Source organism: Triturus cristatus, chromosome 8 (genome assembly GCF_964204655.1).
Source record: "Triturus cristatus chromosome 8, aTriCri1.1, whole genome shotgun sequence".
NCBI classification, from domain to species: Eukaryota; Metazoa; Chordata; class Amphibia; order Caudata; family Salamandridae; genus Triturus; species Triturus cristatus.
The window spans coordinates 7,222,200-7,237,476 of NC_140591.1; the positions used below are offsets into that span (position 1 = coordinate 7,222,200).

A 15,277-nucleotide genomic window follows, 5' to 3' on the forward strand; every position below is an offset into this window, starting at 1 on the left:
CCATTCTCATATACTATTGACCATCCTCTGACACTATCAGCAATTATCATAACTATCAACCATTTTCATTCTCTCTCAGCCATTCTCATCCTCTGTCAGACATTCTCATCCTCTCTCAGCCATTCTCATCCTCTGTCAGACATTTTCATCCTCTCTCAGCCATTCTCACATTCTCATCCTCTCTCAGCCATTCTCATCGTCTGTCAGCCTTTCTGATAAAGTCATCATCATACACTGTCAGCTGTTATCATATATCAGCCATTCTCATCCTCTGTCAGACATTATCACACAGTCAGACATTCTCATCCTCTGTTAGCCATTATCATCTATAATCACCAATTCTCAAACACTATAGTCCATTGATATACACATCCAGCCAGTACAGACTGATGGACAGACCCACATCTCTTTGAAATTGGTGGCGCAAAAGGTGAGCCATCAGAACACACCTTGTGGCAATGACAGTGATGGTGGAAGGATAGGGTGGACCCCTAACAATCAAAGACGAGTCTCCGAAAGCTAAAGTTACAGTCAAATGTCATTTAATATCTTTTGAAGCAGTTATCGTGTCTGCTTTGCAGTACCTCAGGCTTCGGAACAAATGCGAATAGACATGTAAGCCGTGTAGTGTAATGTGCAGTCACACCGTATGCTTTTTACACTACAGATGAACTCAGAAGGACGCGCCCACTGCGAAGAGCCCCACAGTGGGGACACGGCTCATCTGACTCCCAGCGGCGCACGGGGCTTGTAAATAAGCCCCACAGTATTTTGACGCTTTCCCACGTCTACCACTCATGGTAAATCTGGGAATGCACCAAAAGTCCATGGGTGGATCCGTGGGAACACCCACATTCCAGCCTTGTAACACCTCCCTGGGGCGTGCGCTGCCTTGCGTTACTCCAGATTTATCAAGCCACCCAGAGCCACACAAGGCAAATCTCATTCTAGCTTGTCCCTCACCCTGTGTCACCCTGTGTGTCACAAGAGACATGCCCCTTAGTACCCTCCAATCTCAGGGCTCTCCAGGATAGGTATGGAAGGCTTCTCTAACTGATTCCCTCACTCTTATAGTAGAAAAACACATCTAAAGGCAAGGGCCGTCCCCTTTGCAGGTAGTCAGCCAGTGAGAGAAAGCCATCTTCAGTATTTAGATGACTTAGTGCCATCAGTGGTTCACATGCAATAGCAAGTTTGTGGTTTTTTGTTCACCCCACATATGCGTGCCAAGTGTGCCCTTGCCCAGATTGTACAATTCAGAGTATGGATTTCATCGCGGGATGGGTTAGGGATCTCATTATTAGCTTTCCTAGACTCCAAGGCGCTGCCATTCCCGATCCTGATTCTGATTCCTGATGTGGGACCTGTCCACTATTATGAAGCCAGTGCATGGAAAGCTGTGCTTGTGGTATTAATATACTTACCTGGTGATATGGTTTTTGCAACATCTTCCAAATAATGCGTGGCTGTCCACCTGCCCACGATTACCTGAAAGTAGTGCTTTTGCAGGAGTATTCTATTTTAATTTAAGGGAATCGTACCATCCATTGTTTTAGGTCATATACTCAATTTTTCAATGTTAGCAGTTCTTTTCTCCATGGTTTTCCATAGTTTTCCTTTACACGCGGATCTGGATCCTCAAGTAATGGATCGGCTTTACTTGCCATCTCAGGGGATTGCTGAGTGTCGGTGATGTTGTATCACTGTTGAGTGGCATCATTCATGATTTGGACCAATTTATGGTTCGCAGGGACCATTTGCTGCATCGTACAATCTCTGTGCTCATGGGTGCTCGATGAACATCTGGGTTTTAACTCTCAATAAGATATCATCTGCATACAGTGAGACCAGTATTCTACGGGCCCCAAACTGGATTCCTCTGTTGCTATGAACGTCTCTCTTTAGAGTAGCAAGCGCTTCCATTGCCAGAGCAACGGTTATTGGTGACGAGGACGCCCTTGCCTAATCCCCTGTCTAATACCCTTAGGGTTTTAGGGTTTGATATCTGGTCATTAACTCTTATTTCTGCCACTGGTCCAGTACAAAGCAGCTTAGTCCATCTCGTTTTCCATCCTCCTTAGGACTGACACCAGCAATGGCCATTCCATAGAGTTGATGACGCTAGTGGTGCCTGGTGTCCTCCTTTCATCTCTGGATCACTTTGATGCAGAGCAGCCATAGGGTGCAGGGGTTGTCGCTGCGGAGCGCCTGGGTAGGAATCTGCATTAGTGTAGCAAGAAGAGCCTGTGAAGTAATGGCAATAACCTGCCCTACAAGAGCTGCTAATATTGTAATGTCAGTGGTTATTAAAGACAGCTCTCTGGACGCTTCACAGGGCTGCGGGGGCTTCCTGAACTTCTGGGGGCAGTTCTCCATCAATATCAGGGGCTTTCCCATCATGCAGGTCAGCTACAGCTCATGTTGGGCCTTATTGATGAGAAAGCGACTCAGTGCAGTGCCGCAAGCCATTTTCCTGCACCGCACGGAGTCACTTTCAAAGCACAAAAACAATCACGAGAGATGTTTCCCTCTTCCTATGTGTGCTGCTGAATGCAGTATGCAGAGAAAGGAAAAAATGAGGAGAAATGAACACATTTCTCCTCGTTGCACCTCCATACACCTCCTTTGGGGAGGCATAGCATTCTGACACACTCAAAGGGTTACGATTTCTCATAAATCTGAGAATGTGTCAGGTTACATGGTCAACCACAGCAACACCCATGCAACCCCCCTTTCAGGAAAAGTGCTGTGTTCCCTGGAGCAGTAGTGACAGATATGTGGTATCATTGGGAGGGCGAGATATGCGGAGCGGAGATTCCTGGAAGTTCGCAGGTGAAAATACAGGCGGTGGTTCTTGTAGGCTGGTCCTTGGTTGTGGAGGGCTTTGTAGACATGTGTCAGAAGCTTGAAATGGCATCTGTTTTGGATGGGGAGCCAGTGAAGGGCGTTCAGGTGCTGGATGATGTTGGATCTCTTGGGAAGCTTGAGGATCAGACTGGCAGCTGTGCTCTGGATAATCTGGAGTCTTTGCATATGTTCGGTGGTGGTGCCTGCATAGAGTGCGTTGCTGTAGTCTAGTCGGGTGGCTTTACGTGTCCTTGTAAATATGGGGCAGCACACTGTGCCTGGTGCTGAGCAGCTGTGTGGGTGCCGAGCCCTGCCAATGGTATGTTGGTTAATCACTCGTGAGGGTATCCTGGTGCTGAGCAGATGTGTGCGTGCCGAGCCCCACCTATGGTAGGTTGGTTAATCACTCGTGAGGGTATCCTGGTGCTGAGCAGATGTGCGCGTGCCGAGCCCTGCCTATGGTAGGTTGGTTAATCGAAAGTCAGGTCTTCAGCTTCTTGCGGCATTCAAGAAAAGAGGAGAAGGGTCTGATATGAAGTAGGAGGCCATTCCAACACTTTAGGAGCAATGTAAGATAACACCTGTCCTCCAGATCTCATTCTGTGTATGTGTAGGATGTGTGCGAGTAGGAATCCTGTGGAGTGGAGGTGTCTGGGCGGTTGGTGGAAGGATTTGTGACTGTTCAGGTAGGTAGTGCCTGAGTTGTGTACAGACTTGAATGTGTGTGTGAGGAGTTTGAATCAGGTGAGTGGAGCTCCCTGGGGTGTGGTGTATATGAGTTCTGGGTGTGAGATTGACGATGAGTCTGACAGCTGCGTTCTGGATGGTTTGTGGCCTTCTAGTGAGTTGAATGGTGATCCTGGTAAAGAAGTGTTCCATTAGATACATTTTTGGGTGACTTGGGCGTGAGTGACATTTTTTCTAGTGTTGCTTGGGAGCCATTTGAAGATCTTCCTCAGCATCTTCAGGGTGCGGAAGCCGGATGCAGCAATGGCATTGCCTTGTGAGGACACGTCTGCGCATACCCTGCCCACTTAGGGCGAGCAAAGCACACAGAAGGTCTGAACTTGTGTGGTGATGTGAGCTAAAGAACGATTCAACCCAGATCTGTGACTGCGGTGAGAGTCCGAAAAGTTTCAGCACTCTGTCCATCATTTATTTGAAGGTTTTATATAGCGCAAACATGCGGGTATCGGAGCGCTTTACATGTCATATATTGGAAACAAGTATAAACATAGAAACAAACAATTATAGGTGATTCAGATATAAGGTGCTCAATAATACAAACTAGTAATTACAATACGGTATTAAGTAAGTAATGTACGTGAATTTAGCTGTGAGAATTGCTTTCACTTCTTTTTTGAAGGAGGCGTGGAGGGGTTCAATCGTATTTCTGTGGGCAAAGCATTCCAGATCCTGGGAGCCAATCCAGAGAAGGATCGGTTGTAAGTTTCTTTTCTTGGCAAATCATTGTGGTTTCAGTAGAAGATTCTTGGAGCTTCTGGAGGCTCTATTACCAGCAGAAAGTACAAGTTTCTGAGCTAGATAGCTCGGGGAATTGTAGTGTAAGGCCTTGTGCTCATACATTCGATTTTTAGATGAATTCTAGCTTCAAACGGGAGCCAGTTGAGGGTTCTAAGGTCTGGAGAGATGTGAGGAGTTATTTTTGAGCCTGTGATGAGTCTCGCAGCTGAATTGATAGCGGCTCTTAGCAGGGCTGTCATCGACCTGGGAGGCCGCCTAGGGTTACAGCCCCATATTCTACTCTTGGGAGTAGGATCATCTCCTTGTGTTCGCTTTGTTCTCCCTAAGTTGGCACGGTATGCCCAGACGTGGGTCCCTTGCACACTTTGCCACTGGTTTAAAGCCAGCCTGGCTGTTGAGAGGTGTTACCCTGAAACCGGTCCCAGGATGCTTGTTTACCATCCAGGGAAGACCTGGCTTGGCAGTTTGGGCTGGACTGTTCCCATGAGGAACAGGGTCAAGACTGATTTGCATATAGCTGGGTCTAAACTGGGGTGGTGAAGTGAGCTAAAGAACGATGAAGGATTCAACCCAGATCTGTGACTGGGGGTGAGTGTCTGAAAAGTTTCAGTGCTCCATCCATCAACTCCTTGTGTTTGCTTTGTTAAGATTGCTAAACACATGAACTTTCATAATCAAATCAACATGATTGTTGGCTCGTGTTTTCAGCATTTTCTTTCTGTCCTAGTAAGAATTTATTTATGTTATTTATTTTTTGAGTTTTATATAGCATTGGCTAGACCCGAAGGCATCACAGCACCTTACAAGATATGTGAACAACATTGAAAGATTCATGCAGGTCAGGAAGTCAAAAACTTATAGAATAATACAACAATACAGTACCCGCATTAGCAACAATTTAAACTCTGAACGAGTCAGGTGACCCCGTTGGAGATGCCAGAAGATGGGTTTGGATCTGTGGGAGAAGCGGATCCGCTTGTGAGCGTTTTGAAGTTGTTGTTAATTTTAAGATTTGAGGTTACATTTGAAGATGGAAAAGGGGGGGGGGGTTGCATCAGAGATCCTTAGGGAGTGAGTTCCAAATCCTGGGAGAGCTTCCTGAGAAACATCACCCCTTGGATATTTTCTTCTTCAGATTTGGAAGTATGAGAAGAAGAGAGTTGAAGCTTCTCAGAGCCTAGCCTCTTCCTGCTCTTGATAGTTTGCTTTCTAGGTACTTACGATTTTTGTATGTAGGGCTTTATGGACGACACCAGCTGTCTTGAGGATGCATCTTCCTTCTATGAGAAGCCAGTCGAGACGCTTGAGGGCCAGTGAGATGTGATCAAATTGTCTAATATTTGTGGTGAGTCTACCGGCTGCGTTGAGAGTTGCTCTTAAGGGCTCAAGGTGATTTTTTGAGTTAAAGTGAGGCTGGTGTTGCCATAGTCAAGTTTTGAGAGGACTAGTGATTGCACTACATTCTTAAGATTGTCAGGGGGAATGAACGGTTTCATTTCTTGAGATGTATTAGGCTGTGAAGCGCTCCTTTGGCTGAGATGTTGCTGAGGTCCTTAAATGACATGTTTTTGTCCAGGGTGAGTCTTAAGGACATTATGGAATTAGAAAGTGAGAGAGAAGAGTTTAGTGCGTCCAAGTTCACAAGCCATTCCTAAGTTGGTAAAGGTATATTTTTAGAGGAAAAAAGTATTAGTTAAGTCTTGATGGGGTTCAACTTTAGATGATTGGTGTTTAACCAGGTTTGTATTTTGTTTAGTGTATTATTCAGATACTATGTCTCTGAGTGCTGTTATTTTGTAGTAAGGTTGTGTCTTCAGCATTTATTTAATCCCCACTTGGTTTAAAAGAATAACAGTGGTTCTGGCCTTGGTTGTGTACAGGTTGGACTACGTCAATGCCTTATATGCAGGCCTACCACAGCACTTGGGGAGGAAATTGTAAATGGTCCAAAATGCAGCTTCTCGTCTTGTGATCAATCTCTCTAGATGGGCGCATGTATCTCTATATTTGCAAAACCTGCATTAGCTTCCCGTGAATATGAGCATTTTATTCCAAACCCTTCTCTTGATGCACAGGGCGCTGAATCATTCTGGTCTGGGCTATCTGTTCTACAGGATATCCAATTACAACCCCAAGAGAAACGTGCGCTCTTCGATAATTCTATATCCAACTTTCCGCCCACAACCTTTATTCCCCTCCTCAGCCACCTTATATAACACTCTACTAGGATTGTACGCCCGGGGGCAAACCCGATGAGCCATCCTCGCCACTGAGCTGCCAGTCACTTATACAATTTTACATTTCTACAGGTGGTGATTACTCAATCTGTCAGAATCCTCCTAAAGAAACGTTACTCAATGGAGGGTATGGAAGAAAACTGTGCTGGGAAAATAGTACTTCTACCATTGGGCTATTTCACCAAGTCTGCGTATAACAGGGGGAGCTGACAGAACCATTTGTTTGAGGGGTTCAGATATAAAAAAAGATGGCTTCCAATTGGCCTACATGTTATGCACATAAAACAGCTGAACATCTTTTTAATACACCAATCTCCAACAGGTATGTAGTATTACAACCAACAAATTCAATAGATTGACATGTGGGGGAAAGTGACACATTTTCTGGCACAGTGAATAACGCAACACGTGATTGCGAAACTAATATGGGTGATGACCACCCTGTCAATGTGCCCTCAATAGGAAATAAAAGCCAACTAAGGACTAGCGTCAAGTTGGCTTTTGCATCATGGAACATAGTTGGCACTTTGAATACAAGGGATAATAGTGTTTGGCACAACTTTACTTCTGAGTATCAGATAACCTGTTTACAAGACACCTGGACAGTGCAAACGCTCAATATTCATGATTTCCTGTCTGTCAAAAAGCTGGAGATTCTACTCACTGCAGGAAGGGTAAAAAGCAGGCTGGGGACTTTTGTTTCAGTGTTATTATCTGTTAAAATCAAAAGAACGTTTATAGGATCTTCTTTTTATCAATCAATCTATCAAACCGTATTTGTAAAGCACAGCATTGTCACTTCTAGGCGTATCTGGAAGCTCTGTCTCTATCGAAGAGCCAGGTCTTGAGTTTCTTTATGAAGTCTGCCAGCGAGAGGGGTGTACGCAGCTGGAGGGGAAGGCAGTTCCAGGTTTTGGCAGTGAAGTAGGAGAAGGAGCGGCCACCACTGCAGCTCTGATGGACGCGAGGTGTGTGTGCGAGGACGAGTGAAGAGGAGTGCAGGTGTCGAGGGTTAGTGGAAGTTCAGTCGATGGTTGAGGGAGACCTGTCATAGGTCATGGAGGGCTTTTAGGCGTGTGTGAAGATCTTGAACTGGCGTCTCTTCTCGAGGGGAGATAGTGGAGGTCTCTTAGGTGGGGGGCGATGTGTGTTTATATAGGGAGGTCAAGGATGAGTCTGGTTGCCACGTTTTGTATAGTCAGGAGTCTTCTGAGGAGCTGGGTGGAGGTGCTGACGTAGACAGAATTGCTATAGTCGAGGAGGCTGGTCACGAGGGCCTGAGTGATGGTCTTTCTGGTGCTGCTTGGGATCCATCTGAAGATTCTGCAGAGCATGCGAAATGTGTGGAAAAAGGAGGAGGTGACTGCGTTGCCTGGTAATTTCGTGCTCAGTTGGCTGTTGAGGAGGATGCTAAAGGATGCGTGGATGGACGGTTGGTGTGTGTCAGAGTTCTGCAGGCCACCAGCTGTGGTCCCATGTGGAGATGTTCTTCCCGAAGATCAGAACTTCAGTTTTGTCGGAGTTGAGTTGGAGGCATTTATCTCTCATCCATCTGGCTATGTTGGTCAAGCAGTTGCAGAAGTTGGTTTTGGCATTGGAGGGGTCCTCGGTGAGCGACACGATCAGTTGAGTGTCGTCTGCAGAGGAGATTATGTTGAGTCCGTGGGATCTGATGACGTCTGTGAGGTGGGTCATGTAGATGTTGAACAGGGTAGGGCTGAGGATGATCCTTGTGGTACACCACATAAGATGTCTATGGGTGAGGAGGAGAATGCTCTGTGTGCAATCTGTAAGGAAGGAGGCGATCCACTTGAGGGTGTCTTGCTGTATGCCTATGTTGTAGAGTCTGTTGTTGAGGGTGTTGTGGGAGACTGTGTTGAACGTCGCAGAGATGTTGAGAAGGATCAGGGCCACAGTTTCTCCAGGTGAAGGAGTGTTCTGACGTCATCGGTGGCTGTGATCAGCGTGGTCTTGGCGCTGTGTTTGGCATGAAATCCTGATTGTGAGTAAGGCTGGGCGTAGTGGGCGTAGTGAGGCTACGTGAAGCATTGCGGAGTGGGGGCCAATCTACGCCCACCCGCACACTTCGCGTAGCCCCACTACGCGCCGCCCGCCTCCCTCCCGCCCTCATTTTACAATTACTTAGAACATTACATATAAATAAAATTACTTACCTGAGCTGCCGCGTCCCGGGGCTCCATCTTGCTGCTTCCTGGCTAGTTTCTTCCTCACGAATGCGCATGTGCGGGCGCCCGTGCATGCCTCGGGAGAAATGCGCATCAAATATACAGACGGGTTATCTCAGAATACATAGGGGAATATAAACGCCGCCTTTCGCACCTATTATACTAAACTGATTACAGATACAGGGCCCTGGAAGTGCTGATCCTACCCCCAGGTACAGCGTGACTACCAATATACCATAGAGGGTCTGATTACAGAACAAGATATCAAAGAAGAGATTAGAGCACTCCCAAGCAGCAGCTCCCCTGGCTCGAATGGACTACCCCTCAAACTCTATGCCACATATGAGTCTGCCCTGGTGCCTCGCCTGCTGAATATGTACCAGGAGGCAGAGGAAGAGGTTCCCTTCTGCCCACCCTCTGTGAGGCTCTGGTGGTGCTTATCCCAAAACGAGATCAGGAAATCCCACCCTCCTACAGCCGGGTTCCCATCCTAATTTGCTGTTTACATAATCTTCAGTAAAATTCTTGCAGACTGTATTCAGCTTCTCTTGCGAACTGTGATCTACTCCGATCAGAAAGGGTTTATCCCTCAGCCTAATACCGTGCTACACATCCAACGCCTCTACATGGTGAACAAGATGGCATCCCAAGACTGGCTCAAAGCGGCCTGCCTCTCCCTGGACTTGGAGCAGGCTTTCGATTACATGAACTGGGACTACATATTCTGGGCACTCCGCTGATATGACTTAGGCCCTCAACTGATTGGTTAGATTTGACTACTCTACACCAACCACATTGACACGGTCCTGACGACCTGCCGTGTGTTGGAAGCCTACATGTTGGCCAGGGGCACCAGACAGCAGTCCTTCCCGAGTGAGTGGATTAGACTGGGAAACACCCATGGGAGTACAAACACATGGCATCTCTCTATATGTGGATGACGTGATCCTCTGTCACTGAAATGTCTACAGAGATCTGGACCCCGTTACCTCTGTACTGGATAGATTAGGACAGGTGGGTGGCCTTCGAGAAAACTATAATAAATCAATGTTTTTCTTTTTCAAAGTACACCTCCTGAAGAGGCGAGTGTGGCTGGGAGCACAATCTATCTTACGGGGGAGGATCTTCTGGAGGGTAACATTGGCAAGGTCGTACATTCCCTCAAAACCCAAGTGGGTTTTTGGAATACCCTGCCGCTACCTGTGGCTGGCTGTATTGCATTGTCAAAGATGGTGATGCTGCCCCAACAACTCTATTTCTTCTCCAATCTCCCCGTTATGGTCCCTACACACACTCTCCTGGGATTTTGACTCCTTACTGCTCACACTAATTTCAGACAATGGACGGAAATCAGTTACATTGAACACATTGCAACTCCCCTTCTACACGGCGGAATGCAGCCCCAAATTTTCATCATTATAATCTCGCCGCTCAGCTTCAGTGCGTGTCCCGCTGGTTGGCCACAGATGTAGATGAGGTGGGACTCCCCAAGCAGATATAAGTCTGGATCCTCTAGATTACTTGCTACTTCATAGTTATCTGATGCTGTTCCACACTCACACTTGTCCCACTAAGGGGGAGCCCAGTGGGCAAGCAAGCTCTTACCTGCCATACTCTGGAGCCCTTGGAGACAGCCGGAATGTTTACCTTGGGCGACCTTCTAGTTGACGGGACATTAATGTCCTTTTGTTACCTCCTTGATCACTATGACCTGCCTAGTGGAGCCTTTTTTTCTTATGAGGTGCTCAGGGCGACATTATTGTGACATCGGGGGATCCACGGATCAGAACAACCCCAAACCTGCTACTACATGCTCTACACACCCTGTGGGACATGGCAGGTGATGTGTCTAAACCTAGCCTTGGTGAGGGACCCGCTGAAGACATTGACCAAATTACGAGCTGCCTGGGAAGATGTCCTGGGACAAGCCCTGCAGGATGCAGAGTGGCTCAAAGCCCTGGAATTTTCCAGCAAGATACCCGACAATTCCCGCTCTAGGTATATCAAATTATGCATTTTGCACAGGGCCTACATGCCCCCCTCAACGCTTAAACCAGATCCACCCTCTCATCTCAGAGGAATACCTCCACTGTAAAGCTGGTTCAGCTGACATGATACATATGTTCTGGGCATGTAGAGTACTAGGGAATTACTGGGATGCGGTATTGTCAGACATAGCCCGGGCAATGGGGACAGATAGATTACAGAAAGCAAAACAATGTCTTTTGGGTCTGTTTCCACATCATACAAGTTTAAAAGAGATGACTCGCTTCATGGACCTCGCTCTAATTCCTAACAAAATGAGCGGTGGCGATGAAATAGGAATCGCCATAGCCTCCCTCACTGCTGCACTGGCGGGTCGAGGTAGCCAGGTGGGCAATGGCAGAGATCACCGCTCTTCACCAGGAGGAGACACAGTTTATGAAAATATCCACTAGCCTCACATTGGGATATGATCCCCTAAGTTTTAGCTCCCTCCTCCCCAATGATGACGTTAGACCACCCTAGATGTGCCCGGTTATTGCCCCTATCCGCTTTCTTACAAAATAATCAGACGCAAAACATTGCAATTGTTCACCACATCCCACCAACCCCACGATATACACCTCCATGAACACACAACACACAACTATGAACTGTGGTGAGTCTCGCTGGGAGGTTGGAGGGCACAGTTTAGTTCAGTATCTTTTTCTCTACTTTCAATTTACCCTAGGAATAGATAATCTTGGGAAAAAAACTGAACCCGAGACTGCCTTACCAGGACTTACAATCGCTAAGAGAAGACCTGTAGGCATCCGACCTATATACAGTAATGTCAAAACAAGTTGCATTTGATGTCATCTGATGTATCTTCCTTTACTTACAGTACAGCTATGTTTGATTGTCAATAAAAAGATATTTCAAAAATAAATGTTGGCCATTCATAAGAGTAAACCCCTCTTCTGCTATTATGGACGGGGCAAGTACACCGGAATTTTTCAACACTGATATTCTGCAAAAGCAAGAGAATATATTTTTAAAAAGATGTTTAGCTTCACCACAACCTGTCTCAATGTATGTCGTCCATAGGAACTGGGAATTCCATACCTAGAAGATACCATTCAAACATTTATTTTTGGATTATAAAGAGGAGTAGAGAATAGCACTGGAAACTAAGAAATTTTAAGATCAATATGTTCTTTATTCAAGCTGGTGGTATGCCACGAGACCTGTCCTCTTCACTTAATATACCGGGACATTCTGATACTTTTCAGGATAGGTTCAGTTGATCAGATGGTGTCATTTCCAAAAATGAGGATCTGGAGTCAAGAAGGAACACTCAGTCCATGAAAGAAACAAATTACTTGGCACCTCACACTTTCCTGTACATTTTATGTAATTCTAAGGAAACGTTTTTCAAAGCCAAAGTTGATGAGTAAAAATATTGATTAAATATGGAATATGTTCAAATATGTTACACTACAGTTTCCCTTGACAATCAATACATTTATTATAGAAAATTTTGGAAACATCTGGAAAATTTGCCCTACGACTCTGATCCCTCCTCTCATAATTAAGTGTATTAATTGTATTAACAATTATTTGTGTTATAATTATTTATTGACATTTTGAGAAGATGTCACCATAAGTACAATAAAGTTAATAATAACTTACAATTTGAATGATATGAATAAATATACGGAATATATAGAAAAAAAGAGAAAATGCATATATGATAAATACTATGTACCAATAAATAACACTTATAACTATAAAGATAAATAGTAAGGTATACAGTTGAATAAATATGGTGTGAGAAACGTTAAATATTTAAATAATGCAAGCAACATATATTGTATTGTATTGTATTGTATAATCTCTTGTAAAGCGCGATCTGCCACCCTACGGGCATCCTGGCGCTGCGAGACTCGACAGCATGAGACAGCACAGAACGACTGGCCAATGGTCAGGGTTGATGCCATACTATTCCTGACGGAATAGCCAAGTCTTGAGATCTTTCCTAAAGCCTAGCAGCGTTTTGGCCTGACGCAGCTCTAGGGGGATCTGATTCCACAGGCGAGCTGCCGCCGTACTGAAAGCCGTACCTCCCATCCTGACAAGCTTTACTCTGGTGACAGCTGCCAGGCTCTGGCTAGAGGAACGAAGGAGTCTTTCTGGTTGGTACCACGAGAATCGTTCCCGCAAAGGTAACGGGCCAGAGTTGTGTAAGGCCTTATAGACCATAACCAGCGACTTAAACTCAATCCTCTTTTTAACAGGAAGCCAATGGAGGTCCCTTAATGCCAGCGTTGCAGATGATTCACGCTGTCTCCTGAGAGCCAGTTTGGCTGCGGTCGACTGAACTCTTTGCAATCCCTGTACAATATAAAGGGGAGCACCCAAGTACAGTGAATTACAATAATCCAGTCTACTCAGGATCACACTCTGGACCACCAGAGACCTTGTCTCATCAGGAAGAAGCGGGAGGATTTGGCGAAGAACTCTCAGCAAAGCAATACAGGTACCAATTGTTTTATTGGCCTGAGATTGCAGCTGAAGGTCTTCGTCCATCATGACCCCCAGGTTACGGACTGATTTTGCTGCGGCTATAGGGGCATCCTCTGGCCAGAGCCGAAACTCGGCCCAAGGAAGTTTAGAAATTTTGGCTGCGCAGCAGTGTAATAGCTCTGTTTTCCCGGCGTTCAGCTGAAGTGAATTGGCCTTCAGCCATTCAGAGACCTTCCTCATACATGTCTGGAAAAGGTTTAAAGGGACTGCATGCTCTCCTTCCAAGGAGAACATCAGTTGTATATCGTCCGCATAGTTAACTACCTCAATCCCATAAGATTTTATTAAGGGGATCAGGGGCCCTAAGTAGGCATTGAAGAGGATTGGGCTGATGGCTGAGCCCTGAGGTACTCCATGGCATACCGGGGACCAAGGGGAGACAAATGGCGTCAGGGTCACTGCCTGTTGACGGTCAGTCAGATAAGACTGTAACCATTCCAAGGCCCGGCCCGTAATCCCCAAACCCTCCAATCTTGCCAGCAGCACCGAGTGGCTAACCGTGTCGAAAGCGGCCGACATGTCTAGCAGCACCAACACTGAGGAACTGCCACCGTCGGCTCGCATTCGAAGTTTGTCCAGAACGGTTGTCAACGCGGTTTCCGTCCCATGCCCTGGTCGAAAGCCAAACTGGTCCCTGTCCAAGAGCAGATGTTCTTCCAGGAAATTAGACAAGGACTTACTGACCAGTTTCTCCAAGATTTTAACTGGAAATGGTAGGAGGGATATGGGGCGGAAATTAGCCGGCAACGATGGATCTAAGGAAGGTTTCTTTAGTAATGGAGTGACTATCGCCTGCTTCCAGCCATTTGGTACAATTCCCTCATTCAAGGATTGGCAGCAAATACGCCACAGATCCGAGAATAGGTCGGGCCAAGTTCCTTCCAGATCTTATGAGGAAGGGGATCAAGAGGTGACCCAGATGAAATCTCCCGCGCTATGTTATTGAAGGATTCTTCCATAGGGGGTTGAAAGTAGCTCAGAGAAGAATCTTTCCCAATGACTACCATAGTCGAGGAAGTCTCAGAGCCACCTTGATCAAACCCACGTACGATGTTGTTGACCTTGTCAGTGAAAAAGGTGGCAATTTCATTGCACAAGTTTTGTGATGGTTGAACAGTGCTAGCCAGGCATCCCGGATTACTAAGGTCTCTGACGATGTTAAATAGAGCCCTGGTTCCATTGGATGCCTGCAGAATGGAATTGGCGAAGAATTGGGACTTGGCCTCCCTAATAGCCGTCTTATATTGATGTTGTATTATTTTTAGGGCTTTTTTATCTGAGTCCAAGTACGCCAGCGCCAACTTCTTTCTGCCTGACGACGCGCTAAACGAAGCGCTTTAAGCTCCTCACTAAACCAGGGGGCTGATGGGGTATTACGCATTCTAAGCTTTTTTTTGGTATAAGTTCCTCCAGCACTTGATGGATGGAGTTACTGTAGCTATTGTAGTTCTCTCCAGGCGTCTTCTCTGGGTTGAACCGACTCCGTTTGGAGAAGAGGGGGGCAATGCCCCTCTTAGAAAGCTTAGCCCAGTCCCTTCCCCACCTGAAATTAGCTTGTTTGTTCCCTACCGATTTTCCTGCATGTAGAGACAACCTAAATTGTATTAAGAAGTGGTCCGTCCAATTTAGAGGAGAGATACTGAGTACCTCTGTCTTCGACGGATTTGCAAACACTTTATATCAGAGATATAAAAGTCTTAAAGCATCAATCATAGGTTAACTCAATAGATATATAAATTGAGTATATAGATTAAACATTATATATAACTACAAATATAGAAAATAGTAACATGACAAATCTCCTCAGCCCTCGAGGAGTAATTCATTAGTAAAATCAAAAATTGTAAAATATATCGAGAAAAGAGTATTGAACAGAATATGGAAAAATAGTTGATATAAGAACTAACAAAGCATATCAATAGAGGTTATATGAAGAGAAATGAGAAATGAGATGTCAATAAGATATAGTAAGAA

At 45.8% G+C, this 15,277-nt stretch overlaps 1 protein-coding gene across 1 annotated transcript in view; it reads right to left on the reverse strand.

Annotated features, from left to right (window-relative positions):
- SPAG17 (sperm associated antigen 17) overlaps positions 1-15,277 on the reverse strand; it is a 1,802,643-nt gene that overhangs the window by 883,063 nt on the left and 904,303 nt on the right. The window lies entirely within an intron of this gene.